This window comes from Artibeus jamaicensis, unplaced genomic scaffold, assembly GCF_021234435.1.
Source record: "Artibeus jamaicensis isolate MK-2021 breed Jamaican fruit bat unplaced genomic scaffold, CSHL_Jam_final scaffold_584, whole genome shotgun sequence".
Taxonomy (NCBI): domain Eukaryota; kingdom Metazoa; phylum Chordata; class Mammalia; order Chiroptera; family Phyllostomidae; genus Artibeus; species Artibeus jamaicensis.
In genome coordinates, this window is record NW_026522048.1 from 2,865,299 (window position 1) to 2,884,010 (window position 18,712).

Consider the following 18,712-nt stretch of genomic DNA (forward strand, 5'->3'; position numbering starts at 1 on the left):
TTGCATTCTCACGGGGTGAAACAAAAGGCTCTGCTCTACACAATGGGTACGCAACACATGATTACAAATGATACCCATTTTGACTTTGGAGTCTGCAGATTCATGATCATTAGCTGCCTCTATGTTCTTCCTTCATCCTGTCTTCAGCATCTGACGTACTTACTTTTGCATACGCGAGTGTATTTTTATTTTCATTCCCATAAATTTTATTGTCACATTTTGTAATATGTAATACTCTGAGATACTCATTCATCTCTTCATTCATTACTGAACAAATGTTTATTCATCACTTACCTACACAAAGTATAAGCTCTCTGGTTTGGTGGGATGCCAAAATGAAATTCTAAGCTGTTCTCTAAGAGCTTATCATTTAGAAGGGGACACAAAATGTCCTCCTAAGAGACTAGTATTGTATATCATAGGGAATATAATGTGAAGCACATAAAGGGAGATTACTTACATTAGGGTGGTTAGCTCTTTGGGGATTTTGGTCTCTACACTGAGTGTTGAAAGAGCTCTGCAGAGATGATCGGCTGGGTACTTTATGAAGGAGTATGCTCATTTTATATTGACTAAGCAATATATAATAAGTTTACTTCTGAAAAAATCAGAGCTTCTTTTTGAACCTGCATACTTTGATTTGTTTTATACATGGACAGTATTTTGTATGTTAGGAAAAAGAAATTAGTGATTTCCCATATGAGTATGTTCTCCTCTTGCTGTGCATGCTTTACTGTTCTATCGACCAAATTAAACACACTCATGTACACAAGATAAAAATAAATTCTATTTCACTTAAAATTTTTTTTATTTTATTGAGATCCTAGATATCAATAAAAGATTAATAGATCCTAGAATTAGAAAACAGATGAGCATGAGTCAAGTGTGGTCATTTAGTGTGCAGGATATGGAAATGACTGGTTACCAAGCAGCAATAATGTGACTCTTGCCCTGGCTGGCATAGCTCAGTGGATTGAGCGAGGGCCTGCGAACCACACAATCGTGGTTTGATTCCCAGTCAGGGCACATGCCTGGGTTGCAGGCCGGTTCCCTGCAGGTCAGTTCCCAGCAGGGAGTGCACAAAAGGCAACCACACATTGATGTTTCTCTCCTCCTTTCCTTCCCTTCCTCTCTCAAAGATAAATAAATAAAATCTTAAAAAAATTTAAAAAAAAAAAAAAGAATGTGACTCTTTACCAGGTATTTCCTAAGAATTTCCGGAGCTTTGGGGTTTTTGTTTTTGAGATCTCCTTCTATAGACACATTTTGACACAGAAGATTAGAAGGGATTAGATTTAAATTCAGGCCTTGGCTCTGCAAATTTAACTAGCTATAGGTTCCTAAATGAGTCAGTTAAGCCCTGATTTTTCAGATATAATGGGTGATAATAATACTTACCCTGCTTATTTCATGTGGTTGTTGAAAAAATTGTAGTTCAGCTTTCAAATTTATTTTCTTTGCTCTACAATCCAGGGGATGCAGATGGTGGGGAGCGGGACAGAAAGAGATTGCTAATCTTGCTTTTCTACATGTAAATTTAGAATTTTAAATTATTTGTTGCTTTTCTGTGATTTCCTTTTGCTTTTCTAACTAAGCTTAATTTTGAAATACTGGCTGTACATTTTGGATTTCTGAAGTTTTCTCTTAATGCCTCTGATTTTTCCTTCATGATTTAATTATCCTTCTCTAAATATAGGTTCCATAGTTCCTAAAGTTCTCTGATAAATTGTCATGTAATAGAGTTTTTAGTATACTGCCTTTAGAAACACTGGAGAAAAATACTATACTTCTTGTCACTCATACTATGGGATTTTATACATAACCTGTGCAATGATTTCAAATATTTTAATGCTAGCGATCTGTGATTCTGAGATTGATAAGTAAGGACAAAGACAGTGGGAAAGTAGTAAATTAGAAAAGAAATGCAAAAAGTGGACATTGGTTTAGAGGTTGCATGAAGATGAAACTGGAAAACACAACATTCATGCTGCCTGTCACTACCAGAACCAGTAAGTAGAGACAAGGATGGATCACTTTGGGTGCCAGCAATTTGAGAAGATCGTGGGTTATGTACCCTAAAAACTGTCTTAATATCTTATCTCAAGCCAACCTTTTGATAAGAAGAAAAGGGTGGGAAGTGGGTTTGGAATTCAGGAAAAGAGTAGGTAAAGGGGTTTAGAAATCAGAGAAAAAACTTAATCAGATAAAAGCTGCAGTCCAATGATTATCCTAACATCCCTTCATCTGCTGACCAGCTGTTCTTAGTCTGCACCCTGGTTGGCAGACATTCCCTCCCTGGAGCACAATGGCTCAGATACCATCTTGATCACTTGCAGTCCTCCTGGGCCACAAAGGTTGAATTGCTTACAGGGCCCCTTAGATTCAGGGTAGGGCTGGTCACACATTCCAGTTTCTAGAAAAACAGCTTTTTACATACATTAATCACTAAGCCTATTAACTGTAACTAAAGCTTAAAAATCTTAACCCTTGAGTCCTCCCATCAAAGATAGTGTCTATAATTTTTTTAAATAGATAAGAAAATACAAATATTTTACTTGAAAGTTGCAAAATCTGAAAGCTGAGTCCAAAGCCCAGTGGTTTAACACCAGCACAGAGGAACTAAAACAAAGTCTGGTTTGCATGCTTCAACAAGTACAATAAACTTTGCCGAAGCCAAATGAACCTCCCAGAGGCTTTGTCAAGATGTGGTGCCAGGATTCCTGTCTTTCTGTTTTCTGTTTGACAGAGATCTTGCTCTGCTCTTTCCTCTGCCAAGAGAAGCCATTGCTAGGACCTAGCCAGGCAGTCTAGACACTGGCACTGCTCAGTGACCAGGAGGCCATGAGTGGCTGGTGGCCTCTGATCAGCTAGCTTCTCCACCTGTCCCAGATATCTCTTTCATGCTACTCCCCCTGTTTCCACTTCACCTCTCTCTAAATACAGCCTTTGTCATTCAAACCCTTCCCCTTCACCACCTGTCTGCTACCTTTTCATAGCCTTCTAGGAGAAATTCAAGGATACCCTGTTTGATAACCCTCTTACCACAAACAGAGATAACCTGTGGTATGCTTGTGGGTATGAAAGCCACAGGATAGTCATTCATCTGTCCTTACGTGCAAGAAATAGTTACTGAGTATTGTGTTGTGCCAGGCACTGTTCCATGTATTGAAGTACTTTCATGAGTAAAAACGACGGAGAAAGCTCTGTGTCCTCATGGAGCTTACATTCAATAGATGCAGACAGACCACAAACAATAAGATCATTTCAGGTAATGCATATATTATAAATCTGTTACTAATTCTGTAATCATATAAATTCAGGTCTTAAGGATGAAAAGAAGGCAGAAAACAGATACACCCTAATCTCTCTTTTTGTCTTTTCTCACTAGGCGGGTAACAGTTCATGTTTGCTTCATAAATGAAGCAGCTTTAAAACAATTCATATTCTGTCTGGAGTGACAGACCGCAACTTTACCTATTCTTGCTACCCATGACTCTATACGGATGATTCAGAAATTGGAACAAAGTGTTTTACTGTGAAACTGGCACTGAATTAATCATCTGTAAAGAAGAACTTGCATGGTGCAGGACTCTATTTCAATGACTTGGGGAACTTGTAGTCTCGTTTAGAACCTGCAGCTGATGATGGGAGAGAAAAGCACGTGTCCCAGATTGCGCACCCATTTTGCATGCCTCCAGAAATGTCTAACTGCTGAGAAGCCACATAGCTTTATTTTCAGTTACAACCTGCAGTTTGTAGTTACCTTAGTCCCCTCAAGTGGAGTTCAGCGTGGAGAGTCAGGGTAGTGATTTTTCTCAAAGGGATCTAGAGGGATTTTAAAGACAAAAGTCTTGATAGCATCATCCACTGTATCTATGAGCAGCGATGGAGGAAAAGTGATTGGAATAGGTGTCATGTCAGCCTCTGTAGCTGCCGATTAATGATATGGGTCTGACCTCGGTCTCTTCCTGACATAAACCATGCTCACCCATATCCCACTAGACAGATGGACATGGTTGGCTGGATCTATCCATTCAGGGGAGCCAGCACTGAATTAGAGCAGTGAGGCCGTTGCAGAGGAGAGACTCCCCAAAAGAGTCATCGCAGAGAGAAGCTCTGAACACTGAACGGTCGCCGAGGAGGACATTTGTCGCCCCTGCTGAAGTCAGCCTTTCCCCTTGACCACTGTAACATGTATAAATCATGCTTGCAAAATATATTACAAAATGTTTATATTCTAAAACTATTACAGAGTTATGCTAAGGGACTTAGGGGAAACTGCTGAATGTATGAAGGTCCCATTTTCAACTGCCACCCTGGGAGAGAGTAAAAATAAATTATGACATTTAGTATCTAAGGTTAGAAAACCATACCCACATGCTGGTGTTGAAACTAGGTTGCTTGGATTTTACAAGAATGCAAGAAATCAGGAAACTCTACTTATTTATAGTATAATCACTATTATCCCTTTAAAAGATCCATTTATTTAAAATCAGGCACTCTATATCCATTAAGGTTTATGAATTAAAAATAAAAAGAGAGCTTTATGTAGTTATGCATGTCATTTTGCTATTTAAAATGTATGATAGCGTTTGTCATCTTGAGAGTGAATTTGGCAGGAATTCCCAAGATGGACATTGTGCTTTTAAACTAGAAATTGTAAGATGTGAATTCCCCTTGCCATTTTTTTAAAGGTCAAAAACATCTGACTAAAGTCAAAGAATGGATTCCTATGGTATCTGATGAAGGTTCTTTTACAGTATCATGAACATACACATAGAGGAAGCCAAAGCTTTCCATTATAACTTAGTCCTTACAATATTATTGCCATACACTGCCACCATAGATGACCATTCACAATGTAGTGATACAAAAGGGCATGAAAAACTAACTGCTAGTGTTTCTTTGATTTCTAAAATGTGAGAATGTCTAGTGTAGTTGGATTTTAGCTTACATTCAAATCTAACCCAAATACAACTTCAATCCGTGGCCTTTGCTCTTTTTTGTACCAAAGAGCCCAAATGATTTCTACAGTTCCTTTCCTTTTCTAAAGTGCTGTGGTTCTTTGAACACTAGTCATTTTTCTAAGATACACCCTAGTGTTTTGGGAAGCTGCATTAACTTATTTAGGCCCTCAGATATCCCATGGTATAATCAATTAGTAATAGAACCAGAGGTCATTTTAATTGCTGAAAGGACCTGTCTCTGGCATGTGGCATTGATTGTTCTGAGGAAAATAGACATAGATTAATATGAGTTATGTGAGTAGGTCATGACTAGATTGAGAAGATTGATGCTTATTTAGTTTGACTTGTTTCACCAATGGTTGTGATTTTCTAAGGCATGCGACAATTTTGTTTAATGAGCTTTTGAGAGTACAATAAATGTACTTTTGTTCTCAACTAGTATCTAGGTTTTAGCGCACAAAGACAGGATCCTAACTGATAGAGTGAAATCAACAAATTCAGCAAATTATGAAACCTGGAATGGTAGGTGAGGGGAGATATATTCTGCCTAATTAAATGTATTAGTTCATTGAGAGTTACATGTATCACCAATTTTTAAAACACTGAAGTTCCATAAAATGCATGAACAATAGAAAAATGCTGAACATTGTTTTCGATGCTAGCTGTCTGGGTATTAACTGTGTCATACTTGCTTTAAGATATATATGTATATGTATACACACATATGTATATACATATATACACATATATGTGCATATATATCTTATCTGATATGTGTTTTACCTGACACATGTTCTGATAGTCTTTTTAATAAATCAGTGTTTCAAAATTGCCTTTTAAACTGATCTCAGAAGTCTGCAGATTCTAAATTATACCGGAAGCTTTGTAACTCTTTGGTAGAACCCAAGTTTATAAAGAAACTAGCTCTGTAATAAACTGTTCCTGCCCACTGATATTCAAGTGTTCCTGGAATTTGTATTATAATCTACTGTGCTTACAACACTGCCACTTTTTAATGACTCAGAGACAAATTGGTTGTTTTAAAATACGGTAATAGAATAAGTTAACTATCCTCTTCAAAAAGGATTAAGTATGTGAAAATGAAAATGTATGAAAAAGCATGTATTCATAGTGAAGTATTTGTTTTTTAGTAAGAAATACATTTTGTTGAGCATTAAAGTACTTTGGAGAAACTTTGGCATATTTTGGAACTCCAATTAAAGTTAAATGAACAAAAAACACTGTTTAGAATTCATGAATATTACTTATTGGTCTTCTGCAGCTAAGTTTTGGTTTCAAAATGTAATTCCAATATAGAGATATATCCCTTCCAAACTATGCTTCTTCAACTACAAGTTGTTTTTCCAAAAGCCATGTTTAGCATAATGAAGTAAATACTGGGAAAAATTATAAGAATTCTTCACTTTGCTATTAACTGGTTTTGTAACATGTATAAATCATGTTTACAAAATCACCATTCCTCTCTCAGTTTTGTATTTATCTGTATGACGAACTCAGAGGTCACACGTTAGATGGGAAACATTGATATATGACTGACAATGAAAATAAAATAGAGCTGAAACCACCCCATGCGAAATACCCAACTCTGATCTTCGTGAATAAGGAATTTGAACATAAAAAATCATTGTTGCCCTGGCCGCATTGCTCCATCCGTCAGAGCGTCATCCTGATGCCCCAAGGTTGCAGGTTCTATCCCTGGTCAGGGGCACGTACAGGAATCAACCAATGAATACATCAATAAGTGGAACAATAAATCGATGTCTCTCTCTCTCTCTCCCTCTCTCCCCTTCACCCCCCCTTCCTTCCCTCCCTTCCTTTGTCTCTTAAGTAAAAGAAAAGTCATTTCTGTTCTTGTTTGTAATGTAAATAGGGTCCATTAGTAAAAGTGAAGTTCAGTCTTATGTGGGTGAATCGGATAACCATTTACATAAGAGATGGCTTTTTCCTTTGCTTAAATAAACATTTTGGATCACCTGTGAAGAATGAAAAGCACTACTATATTTTAGTCATTTTAATCAGGAAGGGATATAAGATGTGTGTAACATTTGGAAATGTACCAAATGTAAGCATTTAAATCTTCTCATTTTCATAAAAGCTAAGAGTTGAAAATGTTAAGATGCTCATCAAGGTTTTTTTAGAATGCCAAAAGATAATTTAGGATCTATTTGGAGAGAGGTCATTCATAAATTTTGTTTTAAATTGGAAGGTGGGGTAAGAATTTTAAAGTAACCTAGCTTGTCTTTGAAACATTTTGAAATTGTCATTAAAATATAAACATTCAGACTGAACTTCTGACTAGTTTATTTGTGGTACCGGGTCACACAGTGTGTGGTGTTACCGCTTTCCATGAATGAGTCTGGAAATGCTTTTGTTTGTGAAGAAAAAATAACAGTGCTTTCATTTCTTAACAAGCCATTGTTTTAGAAATAATCCATATTAAAACGGATATTCATGATCCCAAAATGTTTGCTAAGCATTTTAAACTGATAACTGCCATTTCCAACCATATCTTGATGATGATTTTGAAGATAACTGTTTAAAAACCATAGTCTTTTCAGTTACTTGATCTCTGAGCTGTCAGATTCACTAAATAACATTTCTAACAACATATCCCATTCTCCTGTGTTCTAAAGATTAATGTGTGATTTTAGTGTCCCACTTGCCAAAGTTTTTTAAATCAATGGACGTGGAAAGTATTCAGACATTTAGATGAATGCACAGATACATTGCTAGTTCAGTCAGATTGGAGTTTGCATATTGTAATGTAAATGTATGTCAGCACTATTCTAAATAGTTTTATTATGACTGAAGTTTAATTAAATAAAAATGTTGTAAAATGTGATGTGTATGTGTATATACTGTATGTGTACTTTTTAAAATAGGTATATGGTCTGACCTTTTTTATACAGGTTTGAATTTGAAATTACATTATATATACATATACTTTATTGTTCTAAATAAAGAATTTTATGCACTCTCATAAATTTGCCCTGTTTTTTGATATTTTAAGGTTACCACACATATTTACAGCATGGTTTGGCATTTAAGCTAAAATCAAATTTTTCTATGGAAACTTTGACATTTATCTAGATTTTGTTGTAATATGGACAAAAGAGGATAAGAAATCATTTTAATTAGATAAATATTGGTCACTAAAATAGCTAATAGATAAAATTGAATTAACACATTGTTTGATCTTGAGAGGTTTCTAACTTAGTTGGGGAGAAGATAGGAAAACCATTGTAGGTATACAAGGGGGGGACCCAAAAAAACAGAATTTATTTACAAAAAAAATGTGTATTTATATTTACATGTTTATTTAATTTTATTTTCAAGATTTTATTTTTTATCTATTTTTAGAAAGAGGGGAAAGGAGGGAGAAAGAGAGGGCGAGAAACATCAATGTGTGTTTGCTTCCCATGCGCCCCCTACTGGGGACCTGTCCTGCAACCCAGGCATGTGCCCTGACTGGAATTGAACCATCAACCCTTCGGTTCACAGACCAGTACTCAAACCATTGAGCCACACCAGCCAGGGCTATTCTTACATGTTTAAACTTCAGTCACCCTCAAAAGTACTCTCTGTTTGATGCAATACACCTATCGAGACTTTTTTCCCCACTGCTCAACTTGTTGATTTTGATGCCTTTTGGCACTTCTGCCATTTTTTGTTTCACTTCTTCCACATCTGCAAAACATTTCCCTTTAAGGAACTTTGTTTCATCCGAGGAAACAAAAATATATCATTCAGGGTGAGATTGGGTAAATAGGAAGGGTGGGGCACAGGGTTTTTGGTCAAAAACTGCTGAACACTCAGCACAGTGGAAGTAGGTATGCTCATAAATCACCCGTTGGGAAATGGGCAAACAGTGTTGAGTCTTCTAAAAATAGTCACTGAAGCTGGATGCAGTCTCTCACAGCAAGACCAGTTAGTGCACTGATGCAGATGGGCTCCTAGAACTCTCCCCTAGACAGGGAAGCCTGTACTACAAGGGGCCTGCCCCCCAGAAGGTAATTCTGGGTTTTTTGGGCCCCTCCTCATAAAGCCACACTGAAGTAACTACCTATGTGCAAAGCACAGTTAATGTGCTTTGGACATGCAGGAAAGAGGAATGGATACAGATGGGAAAAGATCATGGAGAAGTCAGCGTGTAGGCTAACACAAGGATTTAACAAATCGTGATAGAGATGAATAATTATGCCCAGTCTGAGCACTGTTGCTGAGAGTAGGAAGTTACAAAATTCCTCAGCTTACTCCCTCAAATCAAACCAGTGTGTCCTGAGCATGTAATGCATAATAAAATGTATAGAGCGATGAGACCTGAGCCTTTTCTGTCACAATAAGGAGGGAAGACATTTTTTCTTAAGGGCCATGAAGCCATTGCATGTTTCTAAGAGGAATAGCAAGTTCAAACACCATGGCCTATGTGGTTTAGGTAATAATTAATCATCCTGCTTATCCCCTGGTTGCTATTTGACTCTTGAGACCAAGTCTCCCAGCTTTATAACACCACACTTAATTCGCCCAGTTTTTAAAATAATTTCTGTGCTGGTTCTCCCTCCTCTGCTCACCCTTTGTATTAAACTCCCACCAGTGTAAGCCTAGACAACTACAATAGCCTCCTAACTGATCATGTGCCTTGACTATTTAGCCCTTTCTCAAGTTCCTCACCTTAGAATGACTGTATAGAGAGTGAATGGAGACAACTGATGATATTTTTCTCTGCTTAAAATGCTTAATTGGTTTCTCATAATTTTCAGAATAAAACCCAAACTCATCAACATGGCTTCCAAGGTCCTCCGTCCTCAACCCATTTCATAGTATGTTGGGGGATTGCTAAATTGTTTTTCCATGTAAGCTGTAGATAATATGAGGACTAGAATCAAGAATACTTATACAACTGCACTTCCAAACTTAATACAAATAATAAGGTATAGACTTGAGATAAAATTTGACCTGAATATATATTATCTATTGCAAATTTTTATTGTGGACACTTTGAAATACAGTTGACCCATGAAGAAAACAGGTCCACATAGACATGAGTTTTTTTTTTCAATAAATGCACAGTAGGCACGTATCCCCAGGTTTTCTATCCATGGATCCAAGCAAACATGGATTGAAAACTGTATTTTCAGTCCACAATTGGGGATCAGTGGATGCCAAGGACTAACTGTGTGCATTGTTCTATGCCATTCTGTATAAAGGCCTGGAGCATCCCCAGATTCTGCTATCTGCCAGGAGTCTTAGAACCAATCCCCTGTGGATACTGAGGGACAACTGTAGTCAAGTTTTTTGTGGAATCAAGGTTACACGTAGATTTTTGACTGAGTGTGAGGAGTATCAGCCCCCCTAACCCCAGCAGTATTCAAGGATCAACTGTATAAACCAAAATGGATAGAGTAGTATAATGAACCCCTGGCTTTGACCTTACTCAATTCCTGAATGATCTTGTTTGTCCTTCTCCTCTCAGTACTCTTTTCTGCTTCCTCTATCATATTATTTTAAGGCAAATACCTAAAAATATTCGATCTATAAGTACAGTATTTATATGTTTCTCTAAATGCTGGAAACAATTATATTTCCTGAGTCTATTCACTTTTTCATTATCATAGCTAACTATTTATGCATTATTTTTTCTCACAAATTACCCACCCTCTCCTCTATAGCTGATAATCTTGACTGCTATTTCATCTTGAAAACTTAAAAAATAAAAGAGAACTTCTAAGGCTCCTAGCCCCCAAACACTGATTTTCTGTGAAGCTAAAAAAGCCAAAACTCAGGATGCCTCACTTAGAGATGTTCTTAATATGTCCTAGGAGGGTATATAGCAATATGTTCACATGGTCATATATTTTTGTGTTTATCTTTAAGGAATTAGCAGGTGTTCTGGTGTGGAAATAGCTGCCAACAGTACTCCCTCTGACCGCGGTATTAATTCACTATGACACCGTGACCAAAGGTGCTTGGCCAGAGGCTATACCATGACTCACACATGTCCAGTTGACCTGGCACCTGAAGAATGTGGGTGATGGAGGAGAATCAAAGTTTGAAATAAGTGGAGCCAGAGCTAGTTTGTGGAAAATTCTTAAAGTCATCACAGTCACCTGGTGGGTGAAATTGTAAGTGGAGGACTCAGGTTTCATTAATGCCTGGCCAAAACTCAAAATACTTAATCATGCAGAGTATACATTCATCCACAAACATATTTCACCCTTATTGTTGAGGAAACAATAGAATTTAATAATATTGCTGTTTATATGTTGTAGGGCTCTCAATGTCCTGGCCTAACCAGATGCATAGTGTTGTACATTCACCACTGGGGCATCATCCAGAATTGTTTCGTTGTCCTCCAATAATCCCTTGTGCTTTATGTATTCAACATTCCTCTCCTCCCCCTGAACCTCCAGAAAACACTGATTTTTAAATTGTCTCCATAGTTTTTTTAATCTTTTCCAGAATTTCATATAATTTAAATCCTACAGTACATAGCCTTTTCAGGCTGGCTTCCTTCACTCAGCAATATGGATTTAAGATTCATCTATGTCTCTCATGGCTTGATAGCTCATTTCTTTTTATTACTGAATAGTATTCTATTGTATAGATATGTCACAGTTTGTTTATCCATTCCCCTATTAAGAACATCTTGGTTGCTTCCAGTTTGGGGCTATTATGAATAAAACTGCTATAAACATTTTTTGTGTGTGGAAATAAGTTTTCGTATCATTTGGGTAAATACCTAGGGGCATTAGACTGTATAAGACTATGCTAATATTTATAAGATCCTGCCAATCTGTCTTCTAAAGTGGATGTACCATTTTGCATTTCCAGCAGCTCTGAATAGATGGCTTGATACTCCATATCCTTGCCAGCAATTCTTATCAGTATTTTGGATTTTGGCCATTTTAATAGGTGGGTAATAGTATATCATTACTGTTTCAATCTGAAGTTTCCTAATGACAGAGGGTGTTGCGCATCTTTTCATATGCTTATTTGCCATCTGTATCTCTTCTTCTGTGAGGGGAGTATTCAAATCTTTTGTCATTTTATAAATTCAGTTTTCTTATTGTTGAATTTTAAGAGTTCTTTGTACATTTTACATACAAGGCCTCTGTGTTTTGCACGTATTTTCCACCAGCCTTTAAATTCTCTTAGGGTTTTTTCCCAGAGCAGCTGCAAGCATTTTTTAAAAAATTTTTAACATCTTTATTGTATATAATGCACATACCATAAAGTTGATCTATTTAAAGTATAAAATTAAATGGATTTTAGTATATTCACACAATTTTGAAACTCTCCATCACAATCTTAAGTTTAGTACATATTCATTAACCCCAAAATAACACATACTCCTTAGCAGTTTTCCCCACATTTCCCCCCAACCTCCCTCCACTCTAGACACCCCACTAATCTGCACTTTGTTTTTGTAGATTTCCTTATTCCATATATTTCATATAAATGGAATCATACCACTTAAGGTTTTTTGTGACTGGCTTCTTAAGATAATGTGTTCAAGGTCCATTCATGCTGTATGGGATGTAGCAATACTTTGTTCCTTTTTTTTTAAAGGCAAGTTAGAAAACTTTAATGTAAATAACTAGAAATCTATGGCCTAAAATTTTAGGATAATCTTTAGTAGGGCACTTTGAGGTCACAACCAATATCATCTTCTGGAACAGTTTTTTTTGTTTTGTTTTGTTTTTTCATTTAATTATTGTTCAAGTACAGTTTTCTGTCTTTTACTCCCATCCCAACCCAGCCCCCCAAGTGCTCCCCACCTCCCTCCTATCCCCCCACCACCACCTTATTTTTTGTCCATGTGTCCTTTATACTTGTTCCTGTGAATCCTTCCCCTTTTCCCCTGAAATTCTCTGTCCTCTCCCCTCTGGTCCAAGCATTTTTTAAAAACATATGTAAAAACACAGAGTATCTTGCTCAATTTATTCTCTTTCATTGGAGTAAAAGCAACTTCCATACTACCTGGAATTGTTGATTACCATCATATTTTGCAACTGCTATAGTTTTTATTTTCAGATTCTTCTTGTTGATGGAGTATTATAAACATATGCAAATTTGAGCTTGTCTGCAGCATAACAAGGTGGTCTACCCACTATAAAGCCATTGAACGCAATTTACACTTTAAAGAATTTGAACATACATACTTAAAAGACTCAAAGGTCAAAACACATGAGAAGAAAAATGTTGATAAAATCCGGATATTATTTTCAGTTTGGGAAAATGTTTTAGAATTTTTATAAAAACAATTAAGAATTTACAAAGTACTGATTTGTATATATAAAATAGATATGAAAAATCCCTTTCTCTCATCTTTTTATTTACTTATTAAAGAACTCAGAAACTAGTTAAATAAAAAATAGATATGAAACAAAGTCAAACACGACTGAAGAAATAAATTTAAAGTACTCTGACATGAAGCAAATGCTAACAAGAAACATGTCATAGTAAAAGAAAATGTTAATATGCTATTATCTTAGAAACTGGAAAGTATTATGAAGATAATTATGCTTATCTTTGTTTGCATTTATAATACAGAATGCTAAATGATAAAACAAATAATTACCTGTGGGGGAATGATATAATTGACTCCTATGGGAGGAAAAAGTGAGAAGCTAAATTTTGAGTAAGTTAATTTGTAGATTTTTCTTGGGAACAATGGGCTCTGATTTTCACAATAGAACTAGGAAAAGTTTGTGGAGCAATTCAGGAAATTAAAACTCTAATTGGATGATGAATTACATATAAAGTTTATTTCCTTAAGGAGTAACAATGGTATTATTATACATTAGACTATTCAGCTCAGGTTGTCATAACAAAATACCATAAACTAGATGGATGAATCGAATGACAGAAATTTATTTGCTCACACTTTTGGAAGCTTAAGTCTGAGGTCAGGGTGCCAGCATGGTCACATTTACAGAAGGCTCTGTTCCTGCCTGTAGACAGCTGCCATCTCTCCATTTGCTCGCAGACTTCTCTGTGTGTGTGTGTGCAGGGCCAGACCGGCTCCCTGGGGTCTCTTCTTCTAGGGACATTCATCCCATCATGGTGGCCCCACCCTATGACCTCATCTAACCCTGCACACAGCCAAAAGGCCTCACTCATATTCAATTCCCATCACATTGGCAGCAAGGGCTTCTGCATAAGAATTTGGGTGGGGGGGGGGACACAAACTTTCAGTCCACAACATAGATTTTTAAATAAAGAATTCTTTAGTCTTTTAGAGATATGTTGAAATACAAGTAAAATATTATGAAGTGATCTCATTATCTTATCACATCATGTACCTGATTACTCTTGACCTCTCATGAAACATTGTATACAACCAATGTAGACATAGCTTGAGTCCCAGATTAGCATTATTTTTATTTTTAACAACATTTCATTACCTTTTGGAGACATTTGGGGATCCTAGCAATTCTAGAACACCCTAAACCAGGGTTTCTGGACTTTGGAGCTACTGACATTGCTAACTGAACAATTTTCTGTTGTAGAATCTGCCCTAGGCATTTGGGGCTATTTAATAGCATCCTTGGTCTCTCTACCCAGTAGACACTAGCAGCAGCCCCTTCCCCAGTGTAACATAAAATGTCTCAGGTACGGCTAACTATCTATCCTCTGAGGAGCAATATTAGCCCCTTACCATTGATGGTCTTTATCTAATCAGGAATTGGAATTTCTTAAAATAAAATTTGGGTCCCTGGGAGGGTCTATTCTTTTTATTCATTCAACTGTTGCAGGGTTCCAACTTAATGCTTGGGATTTTTTTTAACCAGGGCTCAACTCCTTGGCAAGTACTGAGGACAATGTTTACTGACCAGCCCTGAGAGTTTATTGAAAGTTCAACTCAGCTTCTTAATCTTTAGCTGACAGTTGTATTATTAGCAGGTATTTCTTAAGAAAAGGGCATATGCCTTTCATATTTCTCTGAGGGTTTTTTTGTTGTTGTTAGTTTTAGAGTACCTTGGAATTTTTAAACTTTATTTTTAGTGTTTACACTATTACAGGTGTCCCCAGGATTTTTTTTTCTTTTTTACCCTTTTCTCTAGTTTGTTTTCCTTATCTGGAGAGTTGATGTAGTTTACCTGTGGCATTACTAGAATGGAAATCCTCTCCATCTTACATTGGTTGTTAAACCCAATTAGGTTTTAATTTCTATCATTCTACCAAAACTGCTCTTTTAAAGATTTTTATGTAGTGAATTCCAGTGGTCAATTCAGAATCCTCATTGGCTATGCATTCACCTGTACACTTCAATCAGTTTTGTTTTGCATTTTTTAAATTCTTGTTCAAGTACAGCTGTCTCTATTTCCCCACCACCACTTTCCCCTGCCCCACCCACTCCCCACCTCCCACCCTCAATCCTCCCCCCCTTTGGCATTGTCCTGGGTCCTTTACACATGTTCCTTGAAGACCCTTCCCCTTCTTTCCTCCATCATCACCTTCCCTCCTCCCCTTGGGTCACTGTCAAGTTTGTTCTTTATTTCAATGTCTCTGGTTCTACTTTGCTCATTAGTTTACTTTTTTCACTATATTCCTCTTATAAGTGAGATGATATGGTATCTGTCTTTCGCCACCTGTTTTATTTCACTTAGCATAATGCTCTACACTTCAAACTTTTTTTGTTTCCTTTACTAGTTGCTTTTTCTCATTCTCCTCCTTCCTCATCTTTTTCCTGTCTGATTGATACTGGAGTGTTCTACAACTCAATGGTGGGCCCTCTTCTTATAAAACACACTCATTTGGGGGGGGGATCTCATTTAGTCTACTTCCTGTAAATGACACAAATATAGCAAACACACCCGAATAATTTATCTGGCTCTAATCCATCTCCTCTTGTATATTTGAGTATAATCTCAAAGTTAACACCCAAAACTGAATTTCTGATCTTATTGAAAAGAAAAAAAAAGCAAAACAAAACATAAGCACAAACCCCTGCTTAATTTAATATTTTTAAGAGTTCTTTGTTGTTATCAAAATGAAGTCTTAAACATATTAAAAATTATGCCCTAGGTTTATATTTATATTAATTGAACATTGTTCTATGACCAGTATTTGCTAGAGTTAAAGAGCATTTCTTCAACAGCATAAATTTTACACAAATACTACTTTGGCTGTGATTTCAGTGTACACAAAAGCATGTTGCTTTTTTCTGTATATAAACAATGATTTTAATACCTATTTGTCTGTAAATACCCTAATTCTCATTCTAAGCTAAATCCATTCAAGTACAGTATTTATGTAGGATCACAAGTATGCTAAGATTTTAATCTTAGGCAAAGGGAAATTATGTAATTAAACATATTCATATAATATTGATATAATATAAAATATTTTTATTTAAATAGTTTAGTGTATCTGCATACACTCCCTCTAAAAACTTTCAGAAAATAATGTAACCTTAAAAACAACTCATTATTTGTCATTTTTTGGATGGTTGATAGTAAAAATTACTATGAAATAAATTATCTTTTTTTACCCTTCATGAACAATTATGGTTTTTTGTTTTGTTTGTTTTTAAGTTTGAGCATTGCCCTGCTTAACCACCGAAGTGTTTCTTTAATGGGAGGACCTGGGTGGGGAATGAAGCGTTTGTACGTAGCCTATAATACTCTGAAGGACAACATTATATTCTAAGCATATATCATTGCATGATTCACTTCAAAGACAGAAAGTTGTTTTCTTAGACAAGTAGGTACAGATATTTTTAAAAACATGAATTTTGAGACATATATGATAATAGTTCAAACTTCATATATCCCAACTCTACATGATGTGTATGTAGTTTACTGAAATATCAGAAGAGTTGACTTTTTTAACTAAATCATTCATTTTGGAATGTTAATATGTTAAAAAGCTTATTTCAAAATGCAAGGACTCTGTATTTCTCTCAAAGCAAAAGTCAAATGTCTTTAATGGCTTCTGTGACTTGTCTCACTTGACCTTACCTGCCTATGACTTTCCTTTCAGCTCCCTCTGCCCTAGTTGCACTCCTTGGATAACCAAATACATGCCTATCTTGCAGCTTTTGCACTGGCTGTGCCCTCTGCTTGGAGCATTCACGCTGCGGGTACCCATTCACGTGGCTCACTCCCTCACCTTGTTAAGGCTTTGCTCAAATGCCACTTTCTCAGTGAAGCTGAACCTTTCCTATCCATGATATTGAAAATAACAAGTCACCTGCTTCTACCTCTAGCACTCAGACCAATTTAGTGTGTTTTACATTCTTTTTATAGTACTTATTACCCTCTAACACAGAAGTTCTTAAACTTAGTTCATGGTGCTCTCAGTCTCTCAGTAACATTTTCACAGCACCCCTGGCCAAAAGAAAAATCTAGCATTTCCCTTTACTAAATAATTAGGACCAAACAGTCTAATAAGTACAGAGTGGGGCAACAGCAGGTTTACCTTTGTTCCTATAAAATAATGCCATAATTAATAAATAATAATACAAGAATAAACTCTGTTTTGCATACTCACAACTGTAAACCTACTTTTGCCCCATGCTGTATTTATGTCCCAGCAACTTAAAAACCATTTGAAAAACTAATACATGTAAGTTGAAGGAAAGTAACATATATATTTCATTCTTAATCATAATTACTTACTAATGGGATGTGTTGCCTGTTAGACCTTGAATGGGTTGTCAACACTTGGAATCATAATGGAGAACACTACCTTTATTTCCTGATGCACATTGATTTTTACAGTATTTTCTTATTAACATAGCAACCACTGAAAAGCTGGCCTTGAAAACGTATGGCATCAAAGTTCAGCATGATCTAATGTTGAAATTTGGAGCTACTACATTTATACATTGTCTAATAGATGTTGCTGTGTTTCCTTTGAAAGTTTAGATAACCAGTATCATATCATCCCTACAATCTTGCTATAGAATCTCAGGATGCCTTGGCACATGGTTTGGGAAACAGAGCTCTAACAAGTTACATAATTATTAATTCAGTGTACTATTTATTACCTTCTTCACCATCATCCCTCATGATAGAATGTACTCAGGCACAGAAATTTGTGTCCGGTCTTTTTAGAGATTTTATTTCTTTATTTTTAGGAAGGAGAAGGGAAGGAGAAAGAGAAGGAGAGAAGCACCAGTGTACAGTTGCCTCCCATGAGCTTTCTACTGGGGACCTGGCCCACAACCCAGGCATGTACTCTGCCTGGGAATCAAACTGGCAGCCCTTTGGTTTGCAGGCCCACGCTCAATCCACTGAGCTGTACCAGCCAGGCCAAGTACCAGAGTTTTGTTCTCTGATTTATTCCAAGTACCTTAAATAATTCTGGCATATGTAGATTTTTTAGCACATACTTATGGCATAAATGATTATTGATCATTTATCTTTTCTGTGAACTGTTTATGTATTTGCCAATTTTCCTTTCAGATTTTTTTTTAATTTGGTTTGTGAGTTTCTTGTCTAGGAAATTAGCATTTTCACTTTATGTTCAACAAATCCTTTTCCCAGTTTATCTTTCTTCATTTGACATTTTTATAATACTTTCTGCTGCAAAGATAGCTCAAACTTTTATGTAGTCAGTCCTGCCATTTCCTTTTCTTTATAGCCTATAGGTGATATTTTATGTTTAAACAGACTTTGCCCACTTTATGACCCTAAATAATGAAAAAATGTACCCAAAATTTGTTCTAATGTATTAGGGTAACTTTTATATTATTATTTTTTAAGATTTTATTC

General features: G+C 36.2%; 1 protein-coding gene across 3 annotated transcripts in view; it reads left to right on the top strand.

The window, feature by feature from the left end:
• Positions 1–18,712, top strand: part of KITLG (KIT ligand) — a 118,023-nt gene that overhangs the window by 86,534 nt on the left and 12,777 nt on the right. Inside the window, exon 9 of one of the 3 annotated variants that reach the window (XM_037128153.2) lies at positions 3,389–7,913. The exons of 1 other annotated variant lie outside the window; for it this stretch is intronic. The gene's annotated coding sequence lies outside the window, so the exon portion shown is untranslated. Of the gene's footprint in view, positions 1–3,388; positions 7,914–18,712 lie in introns of those variants that run through there. One more of the 3 variants, XM_037128149.2, reaches the window with a different exon arrangement.